The sequence below is a fragment of the Salvelinus alpinus genome, chromosome 26 (assembly GCF_045679555.1).
Source record: "Salvelinus alpinus chromosome 26, SLU_Salpinus.1, whole genome shotgun sequence".
Lineage (NCBI taxonomy): Eukaryota > Metazoa > Chordata > Actinopteri > Salmoniformes > Salmonidae > Salvelinus > Salvelinus alpinus.
The window spans coordinates 30,281,521-30,294,091 of record NC_092111.1 but is presented as its reverse complement, the minus strand read 5'-3'; the positions used below and the strand labels follow the sequence as shown (position 1 = coordinate 30,294,091).

General features: G+C 46.8%; 1 protein-coding gene across 1 annotated transcript in view; it reads right to left on the bottom strand.

Moving 5' to 3' along the window:
• The window catches only part of LOC139555138 (voltage-gated delayed rectifier potassium channel KCNH8-like), a 95,427-nt gene that overhangs the window by 82,247 nt on the left and 609 nt on the right, over window positions 1-12,571 (bottom strand). The gene's annotated exons all lie outside the window — the stretch shown is intronic.

The following is a 12,571-nucleotide window of genomic DNA, read 5'->3' as shown; positions in this document are numbered from 1 at the left end:
GAACAGACACTAGCAGACAGACGCTGGTCTGAGAGTTAGAACAGACACTAGCAGACAGACGCTGGTCTGAGAGTTAGAACAGACACTAGCAGACAGATGCTGGTCTGCGAGTTAGAACAGACACTAGCAGACAGATGCTGGTCTGCGAGTTAGAACAGACACTAGCAGACAGACGCTGGTCTGAGAGTTAGAACAGACACTAGCAGACAGATGCTGGTCTGAGAGTTAGAACAGACACTAGCAGACAGATGCTGGTCTGCGAGTTAGAACAGACACTAGCAGACAGACGCTGGTCTGAGAGTTAGAACAGACACTAGCGGACAGACGCTGGTCTGAGAGTTAGAACAGACACTAGCAGACAGATGCTGGTCTGAGAGTTAGAACAGACACTAGCGGACAGACGCTGGTCTGAGAGTTAGAACAGACAATAGCAGACAGACGCTGGTCTGAGAGTTAGAACAGACACTAGCGGACAGACGCTGGTCTGAGAGTTAGAACAGACACTAGCAGACAAACGCTGGTCTGAGAGTTAGAACAGACACTAGCAGACAGACGCTGGTCTGAGAGTTAGAACAGACACTAGCAGACAGACGCTGGTCTGAGAGTTAGAACAGACACTAGCAGACAGACGCTGGTCTGAGAGTTAGAACAGACACTAGCAGACAGATGCTGGTCTGAGAGTTAGAACAGACACTAGCAGACAGATGCTGGTCTGAGAGTTAGAACAGACACTAGCAGACAGATGCTGGTCTGAGAGTTAGAACAGACACTAGCAGACAGACGCTGGTCTGAGAGTTAGAACAGACACTAGCAGACAGACGCTGGTCTGAGAGTTAGAACAGACACTAGCAGACAGACGCTGGTCTGAGAGTTAGAACAGACACTAGCAGACAGACGCTGGTCTGAGAGTTAGAACAGACACTAGCAGACAGACGCTGGTCTGAGAGTTAGAACAGACACTAGCAGACAGACGCTGGTCTGAGAGTTAGAACAGACACTAGCAGACAGACGCTGGTCTGAGAGTTAGAACAGACACTAGCAGACAAACGCTGGTCTGAGAGTTAGAACAGACACTAGCAGACAGACGCTGGTCTGAGAGTTAGAACAGACACTAGCAGACAGACGCTGGTCTGAGAGTTAGAACAGACACTAGCAGACAGACGCTGGTCTGAGAGTTAGAACAGACACTAGCAGACAGACGCTGGTCTGAGAGTTAGAACAGACACTAGCAGACAGACGTTGAGGACCGGAGTTGCCCATCCCTGCTATAGTAAGAGAGTTACTGAAGTGTGAGGGGGGAGGGTGGGTAGGGTGTATGAACAGAGGATGGTGGTTGGGTGTATGGGTGTATGGGTGTGTGGGTGGGTGTGTGGTGGTGGTGAGAAAAAAATAACATTAATCTTCAGGTCTATTAATTAAGCTATTATGCCCTCTTGACCTAAAGTGTTATGTGAATCTGTAAAATGAATGATGATCGCCAAGGCATTGACCTAAGACTCAGTAGGATCACTATCGCTAGTCATTACAACTGCCATTGTTTTCATGTTGTTTCATCCCGAAATAAATGTGCTGCCTCAACCATCTCTTTTTGAAATGTAATTGTTTTATGTCTCGTGTCAACCTTTGTCAAAGGAAACGACAGGAATTCTGTGTTAAAATATGACGCTTCAGAACCAGAATGCTTGTACACGTCCCTCAATGAGGAGACGTTCCATTGTAATAATTCCTTTAATCACACAGAGTTGTATCTGTCTCCACACTCTCTGACTTACTGAAGGGAGTCTTGAGTCTGAGGAGAATCTTTTATTATGTTTTAACTTGCAACAGCAGAATGCGCCGGGCGTTATAGACCAGGCAGCAGTGCACCTTGGGACTGCTGTCAGGAGGATGTAATGAACACGCACACTCACACACAAACAGACGCACACACACACACTAATGCACGCGCAAACACACACACATGCACACGCCCACAAACACACCCTCCAGACACTGAGTGAGGAACCAGAGACAGACCCCACATTCCTAACCCCCCCGTCCCCCCCCCCCGTCCCCGTCCTGCCTGTCGAATAGTCCCCCTCTGAGAGGAGGAGAGGTTGATGCTTAGCCTTAAGAGACGTTTACCGAAGTGTGTGTGTGTGCGTGTGTGTGTGTGTGTGTGCGTGCGTGCGTGTATGCGTGTGTGCGTATATGTGTGTGTGTTCGTGCCACACACACAGACACACAGGTGTCCCCATCTGGATGTGTCTTGCTCTCTAATGGCCCAGATTGAATCCAGGCTCGGGACTGATTTGGGGCAATGGGGGTTGCAGACATTTTTGAATAATCAGAAGCAACTTGTAATCTCAACCCAACTTTACACTTTCACCCATTCAATCCCCTCACTGATCTCTCTCCTAACCCATACCCCCCCCCCCCCCCCCCCCCCCCCCATCAACACTCCTATCCACTTCTCCTCGCAATCCATCTCTCCTCTCCTTCATTCTCTTTTAATCTCTTCCCTTCATTCAGTCGCTCTACGCACTTCCCTTCCCTCTCCCTCCATCTCTAACAGCCTCTGTTCTGTATACATATGTTTCCCCCTTTCACTTCCCCCACATAATCTATTTTACACCATTCTATCCCACCCTCTCTCTATCCCCCTACATCTCTCCCCCTCTCCCCCTCCTTTAGGCTGTGTCTGTGCGGTGGTGTCCCTCTACCTCCTCCCTCCATCGCTCCTCTCTCCTCCATTTTGCTCTTCATCTCTTCTCCCAGCTGCTCTCGGTCTCCCTCCTACTGTTCTGGATCTCACTGTCTAATTACTCTTCCTCCTCTCACAACCCCCAGAATCCCTCCATCTCTCCCTCTTCTCTCTCCATCCCTCTTATTCCCTCCAACTTCTGTCACACTTGCTCCCTCCTCTTCACCATGTTTTCCTCCCTCCTCTCCACCATCTTCTTCTCCCTGCTTTCCACCTTTCCTATCTTCTCACTACCTGTCGATCCCAGAATTCCATACGTCCTTGTACCTGTCCACCCCCCACCCTCTCATCCTCTCCCTCTCGCTCTCCTTCTCTCTCTCCCTCTCTCTCTCCCTTTCTCTCTCTTCCCATCCTCCATTCCACGTTCTCGGTCTCTCTTCCTCCTCTCCCTCTCTGTATCTGACTCTCTCTTTCTCTCTTAACATCTCTCTCGCTCTCTCTGTTCTGGATCTCTTTGCCTAATTGCTCAAGTGTAACAGCCAATAGATCATCACACAGGGAGGGAGGGGATATGGAAAGTTGAGAGAAGAGATTTAAAAGAGGAATGGAGAAGGAGATAGAATGAGAAAGTTAAGGATGAAGGGGAAGAGGAACTAAAACGCTGACAGAGAAATAAAAGAGGTGTGGAAAAGGAGAGGAAAGTCTAAATAAGATGTCCAAGTAGAGAAGGAGAGAGGAGAGAAGGAGAGAGGAGAGAGGAATCCCCAACTGAATGCTTGAAGCCACACCCCCTCATCACCTCCACCCATTTTGTGTCTCAAACAGCACCTTATTCTGGTCCCTGCAGGATTTCCCAGCGATTTGATGTGATATTTGCAGGCAAAAATGCTTGGATTTGCTACAGCAATTCTGACATTTTGCATGGCAATATGCAATGATTTTGTCCAATTTGTCAAGAAAACGCGCTTAGGAAAGAGGTCAGGTCAAATTGATCCTACACCCGAGCTCAGGGACATGTTCTCCTAGAGAGAAAAATAGAAACAAGCAGTCTGCCTTGTGCTAAAAGGAGATCCCCCGTACAGACACACACACAAGCACACACACACAAAGTCACACACACAGTCACACACACACACACAGTCACAAACACACACACACACACACACACACACACACACACACACACACACACACACACACACACACACACACACACACACACACACACACACACACACACACACACACACACACACACACACACACACACACACCCATGTCATATCCCAGGTCCAAAGTCATTCCTCAGCTCACTGCTAGGTGGGTCAGGACAGGGGAATCTGAGTTACAAAGCACAGCATCAGGTATACAGTACCTCGCTCCCAATACTCTTCTGAACAGGGGGGGGGGGTTCTCAAACACGTTCTACTCCACTCTGCCCCAGATTTTAGTTTTATAACACACACAGAAACTCAGATGGATACATACATACACACACACACACCCCTCCTTGACACCCCTATCCCATCCTGAACACCAAATACCTCAGCTATTTACAGAATGCTTGTGATTTGTGAGGTGAACGAGTGTGTGGTAGAAAGGGATAGATAGCGAAATGGAGAGAAGGAGAGAGTGACAGTGAGAGATAGAAGGACAAAGAGAGCTGTAGGGAGAGATGAAGGTATGGACAAGAGGAGAGAGGGAGGGAAAGGAGAGATAGGTCTAAACAGAGGGAGTGGAAATAGAGGAGAGGAGGAGAAGATGTTCTGGAGGCTTCCATCACATTCATCCATCTGAGCAAAAGACAGAGCACACTAGCGGTGTTAGGAGAGGTCAACCAAAGTAACCAGGCTTACAGTCACACCAAGGTAACCAAGGCTACAGTCCAACCAAAGTAACCAAGCTTACAGTCACACCAAGTTAACCAAGGCTACAGTCCAACCGAAGTAACCAAGCTTACAGTCACACTGAGATAACCAAGGCTACAGTCCAACCAAAGTAACAAAGCTTACAGTCACACCAAGGTAACCAAGGCTACAGTCCAACCAAAGTAACCAGGCTTACAGTCACATCAAGGTAACCAAGGCTACAGTCCAACCAAAGTAACCAAGCTTACAGTCACACCAAGGTAACCAAGGCTACAGTCCAACCAAAGTAACCAAGCTTACAGTCACACCAAGTTAACCAAGGCTACAGTCCAACCAAAGTAACCAAGCTTACAGTCACACTGAGATAACCAAGGCTACAGTCCAACCAAAGTAACAAAGCTTACAGTCACACCAAGGTAACCAAGGCTACAGTCCAACCAAAGTAACCAGGCTTACAGTCACATCAAGGTAACCAAGGCTACAGTCCAACCAAAGTAACCAAGCTTACAGTCACACCAAGGTAACCAAGGCTACAGTCCAACCAAAGTAACCAGGCTTACAGTCACATCAAGGTAACCAAGGCTACAGTCCAACCAAAGTAACCAAGCTTACAGTCACACCAAGGTAACCAAGGCTACAGTCCAACCAAAGTAACCAGGCTTACAGTCACACCAAGGTAACCAAGGCTACAGTCCAACCAAAGTAACCAGGCTTACAGTCACACCAAGGTAACCAAGACTACAGTCCAACCAAAGTAACCAAGTTTACAGTCACACCAAGGTAACCAGGGCTACAGTCCAACCAAAGTAACCAAGCTTACAGTCACACCAAGTTAACCAAGGCTATAGTCCAACCAAAGTAACCAAGCTTACAGTCACACTGAGGTAACCAAGGCTACAGTCCAACCAAAGTAACCAAGCTTCAGTCACACCAAGGTAACCAAGGCTACAGTCCAACCAAAGTAACCAAGTTTACAGTCACACCAAGGTAACCAAGGCTACAGTCCAACCAAAGTAACCAAGCTTCAGTCACACCAAGGTAACCAAGGCTACAGTCCAACCAAAGTAACCAAGCTTCAGTCCAACCAAAGTAACCAAGTTTACAGTCACACCAAGGTAACCAAGGCTACAGTCCAACCAAAGTAACCAAGTTTACAGTCACACCAAGGTAACCAAGGCTACAGTCCAACCAAAGTAACCAAGCTTCAGTCACACCAAGGTAACCAAGGCTACAGTCCAACCAAAGTAACCAAGCTTCAGTCCAACCAAAGTAACCAAGTTTACAGTCACACCAAGGTAACCAAGGCTACAGTCCAACCAAAGTAACCAAGCTTACAGTCACACCAAGGTAACCAAGGCTACAGTCCAACCAAAGTAACCAGGCTTACAGTCACACCAAGGTAACCAAGGCTACAGTCCAACCAAAGTAACCAAGCTTACAGTCACACCAAGGTAACCAAGGCTACAGTCCAACCAAAGTAACCAGGCTTACAGTCACACCAAAGTAACCAAGCTTCAGTCACACCAAGGTAACCAAGGCTACAGTCCAACCAAAGTAACCAAGTTTACAGTCACACCAAGGTAACCAAGGCTACAGTCCAACCAAAGTAACCAAGCTTCAGTCACACCAAGGTAACCAAGGCTACAGTCCAACCAAAGTAACCAAGCTTCAGTCCAACCAAAGTAACCAAGTTTACAGTCACACCAAGGTAACCAAGGCTACAGTCCAACCAAAGTAACCAAGTTTACAGTCACACCAAGGTAACCAAGGCTACAGTCCAACCAAAGTAACCAAGCTTCAGTCACACCAAGGTAACCAAGGCTACAGTCCAACCAAAGTAACCAAGCTTCAGTCCAACCAAAGTAACCAAGTTTACAGTCACACCAAGGTAACCAAGGCTACAGTCCAACCAAAGTAACCAAGCTTACAGTCACACCAAGGTAACCAAGGCTACAGTCCAACCAAAGTAACCAGGCTTACAGTCACACCAAGGTAACCAAGGCTACAGTCCAACCAAAGTAACCAAGCTTACAGTCACACCAAGGTAACCAAGGCTACAGTCCAACCAAAGTAACCAAGCTTACAGTCACACCAAGGTAACCATACTACAGTCAAACAGAAACAACAGTTGATTCTACTACAGTCACACAAAGCGAACCAGGGTAATCAATATTAATGATAATCAATGATATTCGGGGTAATCAATGTTAGTACAGACATTCTGGAGGGTAGCTTACTCATTTCCAGCTGATCAGGTGATCATCCCCATTCATAATGATTTCAATCCTCTCTCCACTAATCCATCATCACAGTACAAAATCTATCTTGAGGGAGATGCGATAACACAATCCTCTCTCCACTAATCCATCATCACAGTACAAAAGCGATCTTGAGGGAGATGCGATAACACAATAAAAAATATGCACATATACACACACAGCTCTGTCAACTAGAATCCTCTCATGCTGAGTAACTGAAGAGCGCAAATCATTAGACAACACCTCAGCTTTAATCATACTGTAGTTTTCCTCTCTATCACCAAATCCCACTGGCTCATATCACTAGAAACATTACATTTGATCAATTCCTGTCATTTGTAAGGAAGTTGCCTCTCTCTCTCTGTTTCTCCCACTCTTTGTCTCTCTGGATTCCCCTCTCTCCAGCCTCTATGACTATCTGACTTCCTCTCTGCCTCATCAGAACCTCCCTCTCTCCTCGCTCTCACTACCTATCGAATCCATTCCCCCTATTTTGAATCCATTTTATTTCCCTGTCTTCCCCCTTCTCTCTCTTTCTAATTATCTTCTTCCCCCTTTATCTGTCTTTCTCATTATCTCCTTCTCCCGCTCTCTCTCCTTCTCTCTATTCCCCTCGTGAACAATTAATAAAGTCTAAAAATGGCTGAGTGTGTCTCGGCCCAGACTTGCGTTAGTGAAACCCCATTTGATGATCATTTTCAACACTCCACTAGAGATGATGATTAGGATTCCGAATTGCACTAATTAGGCTGGTTACCGAAGCGGAATGTCCACGGCGACAGACAGGACTCCAGAGCTCTAGGAAGGAGCCACATTTCTATGGAACTTCCTGAAGTTCCTAGAACAAACAGAGGAGACTCCCCATTTAAATGTTCAGTTGCCATACTCTATTGTAACCTTAGAATGAGGCCAATGGCTGAGTGCTGACAGTGTCTCCTGAGGGTGTCTCCTTAACAGCCTTCTTTTACCCATGTCGTTTCTTACTGCCATTGCACTCACTTGTGTCACTTGTGTCGTCACCATTCTAGGTGTCTTTCATATACACAAAGCAATAAACGTGTAAGAAATGTGTAATAACAACGTACTGTTCATTCATAGTGTTTCAAGGTGTGACTTGGGTCAAACTAATCACATTAAAGTGGGAAGAATACAGAGGAGGCTGGTGGTAGGCGCTATAGGAGGACGGGCTCATTGTAATGGCTGGAATGAAATATATGGAACGGTATTGAACACATCAAACATGGAAACCATATGTTTGACTCTGCTACATTTACTCCATTCCAGCCATTACAATGAGCCCGTCCTCCTATACCTCCTCCCACCAGCCTCCACTGGAAGGATACCACTGAGAAGATTGTTTTAAAGTTTTCAAACTTCATAATTACCTCAGAGAGTCATCATGAGGTCAGAGGTCAATACTTAGAGACATAGGTTGCGTCTCAAAATTCCCTATATAATGCACTACTTTTGACCAGGGACCATACAGCTCTGGTGAAAAGTAGTGCACTATAAAGGGAATAGGGTTTCATTTGGGATGCAGCCATAACATCACACAGTACCATTCCACTTCACAGAAAGGTGAACCACTGTGATCTCTATGAGTATGTTTACATGCACACTAATAATTCGATATTAAACTGATTATGGCAGCAGGATGTGTATGGCATTAGTCATGTGAACACCTTACTGTGTTTATCTTAATCGGCGTAAGGTCCAAATCTAAGTAAGCATACGCCGATTAGAACACCTGGTATTCTGAGCAGTCTTGGTAATTATTACGACATTTCATTTTCAACAGTTTAGTCGGCGTTCCAGCAGTGTCCCACCAGGTAGCCTGATTTCAGATGTGTCCATGTAAACAGGATTATTAGGGAATTGTTCTTCTCGCAAGCATGAGCCAGACCTGAGCCAGACCTGAGCCAGACCTGAGCCAGACCTGTGCCAGACCTGAGTCAGACCTGAGCCAGACCTGTGCCAGACCTGAGCCAGACCTGTGCCAGATCTGAGCCAGACCTGAGCCAGACCTGAGCCAGACCTGTGCCAGACTTGAGCCAGACCTGTGCCAGACCTGAGCCAGACCTGTGCCAGACCTGAGCCAGACCTGAGCCAGACCTGTGCCAGACTTGAGCCAGACCTGTGCCAGACCTGAGCCAGACCTGTGCCAGACCTGTGCCAGACCTGAGCCAGACCTGTGCCAGACTTGAGCCAGACCTGTGCCAGACCTGAGCCAGACCTGTGCCAGACCTGTGCCAGACCTGAGCCAGACCTGTGCCAGACCTGTGCCGGACCTGTGCCGGACCTGAGCCAGACCTGAGCCAGACCTGTGCCAGACTTGAGCCAGACCTGTGCCAGACCTGAGCCAGACCTGTGCCAGACCTGTGCCAGACCTGAGCCAGACCTGTGCCAGACCTGAGCCAGACCTGTGCCAGATCTGTGCCAGACTTGAGCCGGACCTGAGCCAGACCTGTGCCGGACCTGTGCCGGACCTGAGCCAGACCTGAGCCAGACCTGTGCCAGACTTGAGCCAGACCTGTGCCAGACCTGAGCCAGACCTGTGCCAGACCTGTGCCAGACCTGAGCCAGACCTGTGCCAGACCTGAGCCAGACCTGTGCCAGACCTGAGCCAGACCTGTGCCAGACCTGAGCCAGACCTGTGCCAGACCTGAGCCAGACCTGAGCCAGACCTGTGCCAGACCTGAGCCAGACCTGTGCCAGCTTTAAACACTCATTTACTGTACTTCTCTAATCCTCAGGCGAATCTTCCGACGGCTCAATTAGAGATGTTTCTTTAAAGAAAAGTTAATCAATGGATGGGACTTGCCTGCTCTCTTCTCATAACACACACACACACACACACACACACACACACACACACACACACACACACACACACACACACACACACACACACACACACACACACACACACACACACACACACACACACACACACATATAGACACACACACATTTAGACACACACATATAGACACACACACACAGACACATATAGACACACACATACACATATAGACACACACACCCACACACCCACACACACACACACACACACACACACACACACACACACACACACACACACACACACACACACACACACACACACACACACACACACACACACACACACACACACACACACACATAAAAGTACAGACACACACAGGCGCTGCGGCCGTACCACAGCCGACACACATACACTCACACACCTATATGAGAAAGCGTGTCAGTGCTTAGCTGTAATTACCTGCCTGGTGTTGCTGAGAGCGGAAAATCTTCAGAACGGTCGTGACAGAAGAGCATGATGGGAAATATTACACAGCATTCTACTTGGAGTTTGGGTAAACAATTTAGGCAATTAACTATCTCCAATGTTAACCACTGAAGTTACATGTCAAGTTGGAGTCATATTGTACACAGTGTGAAGTCCTATTGTACACCGTGTGTAGGCCTATTGTACACAGTGTGTAGGCATATTGTACACATCGTGTAGGCCTATTGTACACAGCGTGTAGGCCTATTGTACACAGTGTGTAGTTCTATTGTACAGTGTCTCCCATGTTTAAGCTAAGTCTGAATGTGAGTCAGTGTATTCCACATTGCAAAAGTGAGTAATGACTTGTAACTGAAATGACATAACATATCCCAAAACTTGACTGGATGATGATCATGATGTCACATGATCGTTGATATTTTCTTATGATGTACCAGTTAGACGTGCACTAGCACCCATGGAGAGGGCTCTATTCATGAGATGGCCTGTTCAATGTCCTCTGGTTCCAATTTTGCGTGCTCACACACACACACTCGCACACACACATGCACACACACGCACGTGTGGTCATGTCAGATCCTGAGTCAGATCCTCAGTTGGCAGGTTTTGTCTCAAAATCAACAAACTGAAGTTTGAACTATTAGAGTCAACTGGAAGTCTTGACATGAAAACAACAATGTTTACCAATTATCTTCTGCAGCCCCAGGTGTAAACCAGTTTACATACAGTGTACATACAGTCTGAGGACACTTAGTAGAACCTGTAGGGGACACCTGTCCTGTCGCATATCGTTACAATGAAGACATCTCTATAGGGGCCAATCCAAACAATGTCAGCCAGTTGACAGTTCTTTCCTCTTCCTGTTCATCTGGGCCCACATCTCTGGTCAGATCAGGGCACCAGCCACCAGACCCAATTTGTCTGGTCAGGCTCCACTGCTTCCATTTTTCCCCCGTCCAGTTCCAACCCCTGTTAATACCAGGTTCCTGGCTGCTGCCGCTCAAGGACAGTGGTGTGTTTATTGGGGTGCTGTAGTGAAGCTCACTGCAGTACTGTATTGGTTTTTAAGCCTCAATTCCATAGTGGGACCATTAAGATGTGGGATTGTGTGCATCCCAAACGGCACCCTATTCCCTTTATAGTGCAGTATAATAAAGGAACAGGGTGACGTTTGGGACATGGACGTAGCTACCTGCTGTCCCTCCGAAACAGCTTCAAATCTATCCTACCCTCCACATCTGCAGCATGGTGTGACACTCAATCGTCCGGCTATTTGTTTATGAAGTCTGGAATAAAGCGGTATGGACTATTGTAGTCCGCGGTAACGCCATAAGAGTTAGAGTAATTTATCAACTCACACAGCAGAATAAGAGCAATGAAAAACAGCTGGTTCCTTCCAGGAAAAGGAGACATACCGTGGCAGGCTACCTATATAAGACTGTCTGGTTTTGACCAATTACAGCAAGCCAAAGTGGGAGCCACCACTGAAGAAGATTGTAAATCAGTTAAGATTGAGTGTTATTATTAGGGTGACATGAAATGAGCAATGCTGAGACACAATAAATAATAATAAATACGCCAACAGTATAGGCCTAACCCTGTTAGTCTAGGCTACCCAAAGTGAGCGCCATCTCCTTTCTGTGACCAGTTAAAGATTCAGAAACACTTGGTCTGAATATGACATGGTATGACAATTCCATAAGGAGATGGCAAGAGAGCAGAAACATTTCTGGGACCAGGCTACTTCTGGCCCAGGCTAATTGTAGAGTTAATGCAGTAGAACAAGCAACATTAAACTGCACTCTAAACTAACAGACTTCTCAGAGACTAAGGTTGGTTATATCAACACCCTGGTCCGTGACTGCAAATGAGTTGCTTTTCGAGAGAAAGAGAGAAAGCGGCCGTTCTAAAGAGCCCTGCGTGTGCCTCTGCCTAGGGAAGCGAACCCCCCTGCTGTAGGTGCCGCTGACCAATTCATTCATTTGGATAGATGCGACTGCTACTGTCAGAGCTTCACCGCGGGACTTGGCAGTCAGAGAGCGGAAATAAGAAATGTTCATTTTACTTAATGTGTTTGCCTGAATATATCACTATCACAACTGTTTTTGTGTAAGGATTAATGACTGTTGGGAAATGTGTCATATTGGAACAAGGATATTTGTTAACTTGCTTACAAAGTAGACTATTCTCTAGGTTTAGAAATGTAACTTTAAATGATTGTTGTTTAGGAGCGCTTGAGTGGGTGCGCGTCATAAACGGTTTATTCCATGTGTAACTCTGTGTTGTTGTTTGTGTCGCAATACTTTGCTTTATCTTGGCCAGGTCGCAGTTGTAAATGAGAACTTGTTCTCAACTAGCCTACCTGGTTAAATAAAGGTGAAATAAAACAATTTAAAAATTGGAAATTCTAGTGAGGGTGATTCGCTGTCCGTGGTGCTGAACTTTGCAGCGCGAGTAGACCAATAGG